Here is a 3,749-nt window from a genome sequence, read left to right on the forward strand (position 1 = left end):
AGTATATAATACATATCCAAGCATGTAAACTAATATATGTATTATCCTGCCATATAGACAGGGAGGTTAGAAACGGATAGTAAACGAAATACGTAAAAGAACTCCATATGGCCAAGGTATACAAATAAGAGAGATATGGTCTAGGTTGTCCAAAAGGATATTCGAACAAGCCGGAATTCCAGAATGAGCCAAAGATCAATAATGGTGACAATGCTGCGTGTAGCGTCGTCATAGTTTTCAGATCGTCGATTAGTAATTTGAATTAATTCTTGCCACCCGAGACACAAACGTGTTTTAATACTTTTTACAAGAATTTTAGAAATAATTTTTGCAGATCCTCTAGAAACTTTATGAGAATTACACTGTAAGCTACTTATATTGATGGATAATAAGTACGTACATATCAACTAAGAAACAAGTACTGACCGACAGAATAAACATGCATGCAGAATCTAGATGAGATACTTTCTCTTCGCGGAATTTTTATCTATACGTATGTTTTATTAAAGAGCATAACGGCTATAAACGTGGCTATCTCTCGATTATTATACAGTTTTTATATCGTACTTGGTTCTAAGGTATAATTTAATGGGTGCTTATCATTTATAACGTGTGTCGACTTGGGTTAAAGTTGATAACTTCGATAAAATGTTTTATATAGTATATAAAAGTTAATACATACAATATGTAATATTTTTTGTAAATTCAGGGTATATAAAATTATTCTTATAATAATATAATTTATTAATATAGACATAAAACTAAATGCTTAGTTTTTAATGTATTCTTCATATATTTTTATGTATATTTAATTATATGCATATACATGTTTTATGTATGTATATATATATATAATACGGGGTGTATAAAAAATCTGGAAACGATCGAATATCTCGAAAGCAAAGCATTTTTGAGAAAAATGTTTCAGGCAAAAGTTGTAGGGTTTAAAAAGACCTATTCAACGATCACATCCATTTGACCTTGGGTGGCGTCGCCAAGGTCGGGTTAAATATACGGGGTGTATCAAAAATCTGGAAACGATCGAATATCTCGAAAGCAAAGCATTTTTGAGAAAAATGTTTCAGGCAAAAGTTGTAGGGTTTAAAAAGACCTATTCAACGATCACATCCATTTGACCTTGGGTGGCGTCGCCAAGGTCGGGTTAAATCGATTTTTTTTAATGAAACGCCCTATTTTTGACAGCATCTAATAGATGGTGTCGAAAGCTTTTCAAAACACTATAATAATCATTTTCTATTAAGTACTTTTCGAGTTATGAGGCTTAAAAGTTACAGTATCGCCGATATTAGCATTATACAATGTGTCCGACCGACAAAAACCTCTTGAATGGTGTTCAGGATCATGTCCTAGATAACATTTTTCAAGACCAAAGCCATTGGAAGTTATACTTTTTATTTTTGTTTTAACGTAAAAATGAATTTTTAGTGCAAAAATGAAAATACGAAGAATAATTTCCAGTGGCTTCCTGATCTTGACAAATATTCAGGACATGATCCTGAAGGTCGGAAGATATTGTAACTGCGAAAAATTTAGCATTATCTATAAATGTATTTTATTGAAAGACAATATATTACCGAAAATTATTCTGAATTTCATTAAAATTCTTTTTCTATTTCATGATTATTCAGAATCACGTAATAATCATAAATACATACATGAATTTCGATGGTGGATGCACTACTTTGGCTTTATAAGTGCATATCTATGCAATATCTATTAAATAATAAATTTGTGTTGATAAATATTATTTACCAAAATAAACCAGTTCAATAATCAAAATCAAGAATTCAGTACGAATGCAGTACATCTGTTGTAAAAATAAACGATATTTCTGTTGGTAATCTTTTTTATGATGGTGCGTGGCAAAAACCTATAAAAGACTTATATTAGATGCATAATATTCACAATCTGTGGACAAATGCAACACAGTAAGAATACAAACGTTTTCTGAATCTTTAAATTTTATTAAGCTGAAGTTATTATAATCTTTACTTAAATTTGAAAAATTGAGAAAACATATACACACATTAAATTTTTAATCAGTTAATGTATTTGTTGTTATTAACGCCACCAATATCAAAAAATGCTGTCAATCTACTAAGAAAGGATTCAAACTTGGAGTAATATATGTCTATTAAAGATAGAATACAAATATTATCTAGATTTATGTTCACATTAAAGCTTACTGGGTATATGAAGTTATCGAAAACAGTTTTATATATTCCTATATTCTTTATAACTTTTTAGCAATTATCTCTTCGTTTTTTTATAGCAAATTTATACTAGTTGTTCTAGTATATATATATATATATATAGAAATGTAGATAATATTCCCATATCTCTACAAAGTACACAAGAATTTAATGCATTCCAAATGAAATGATAAAAATATTATATACTCGTAAGCTATTAGATGTTATCATACTTAGGGAGAAAAATGAAAACATTTGTTTTTTCGATCGATGCAAACTTTAATTGCTGGCAACTCTGTCTTGTAATGTTTAATGCAAACTTCTAATTCGTCATCAATTATGACATGTTTTCGACGTGTGGAATACCTCCAGGTGTTATAAATTTATTGTCACATGAAAATACAAGTACGCCGGAACCTAAATTATGCTTAGAAGATTATACAACGTATGCAAATAAATATTTCTTGAAAGGCATTTTGATAGGAACATATGTTGTTCCATTTACAAGACTTTCTATACCAAAACGAATTATAATCCCTTGTCGATAATTTTGATAATGTATGACATGGATGTAGAGTTTGTGTTAGATATATGTCTAAAAGTATAAACATTTTGATACATTTACTTTAATATTATGATTTCAGAAAAATAATTTATGTCGTTTAATTAACTGATCAAAATAAAGATAAATAATTTAATAGATAACCGTAGTACATCTTGTAAATAAAGGCTATGAACATTCATGCAGATTATGTTTTCATGTACTTTTATTTGTATATATATGTAGAAAATTATAAAATAATTGTTATAAATTTAATGCTTTCACTCACATACTATTCATGTTTCTAAAATGCGCTTTCTGTAGATATTGACTTTTAGTAATTAAAAAAAGAAAATTTTTGTATACTTTTTTTTCTTTTCGAATATTTCATATATGCAGATATAGATACAGTATAGAAATATCTATTTAGTTAAATAGCTGCACAGAGAGAAATCTGTTACGATTTTGGCACGAACAGTCGATACTACTATCGCGTGGCCTATTTCAATGCGCTAATAGCACCATCGTTCAATCTGTTTATGCATGAAGACGTGCAATCATGGCACGAGAATCGCTATGAAAAAAAAGAATGTGATGTGTATGGTCATACCAGCTTTTTACGATAGCCGCACGAGCGCAGTACGCATAAAACATCCTACTTCACCGTGCAAAATTCGCTCGAAACCCGTGCGATTTTGGCATGGCTTATCGGTTTGATCGTCAAATTTCTAAACCACGCCTTCTATGATGCATTGTGTGTTAAAAATTAAACATTTATGTGAAAAATGTTGCAGCAATAATAAATATATTAATGCAAGTATTTGATAATTTATTTAAATTATAAAATTTGTTTCCTGAGTAATTTTTTAATTATCACATTCTTACAGAAGATTACAAAGACCCTGGTGGAAAAATTTTGCTGAAATTTGTGTGACATTTCGCCGAAATTGTTGTAAGTTTTGAAACACATTTCAGTGAAATTTCAAATACGTAAT

The 3,749-nt window shown here is 29.3% G+C and overlaps 1 pseudogene; it reads left to right on the top strand.

Annotated features, from left to right (window-relative positions):
• Positions 1-1,805: 1,805 nt before the first annotated feature.
• On the top strand, positions 1,806-2,761 carry LOC108758984 (uncharacterized; annotated as a pseudogene).
• The last annotated feature ends 988 nt before the right edge of the window (positions 2,762-3,749 follow it).

This window comes from Trachymyrmex cornetzi, unplaced genomic scaffold (genome assembly GCF_001594075.2).
Source record: "Trachymyrmex cornetzi isolate Tcor2-1 unplaced genomic scaffold, Tcor1.1 scaffold1639, whole genome shotgun sequence".
NCBI lineage: Eukaryota > Metazoa > Arthropoda > Insecta > Hymenoptera > Formicidae > Trachymyrmex > Trachymyrmex cornetzi.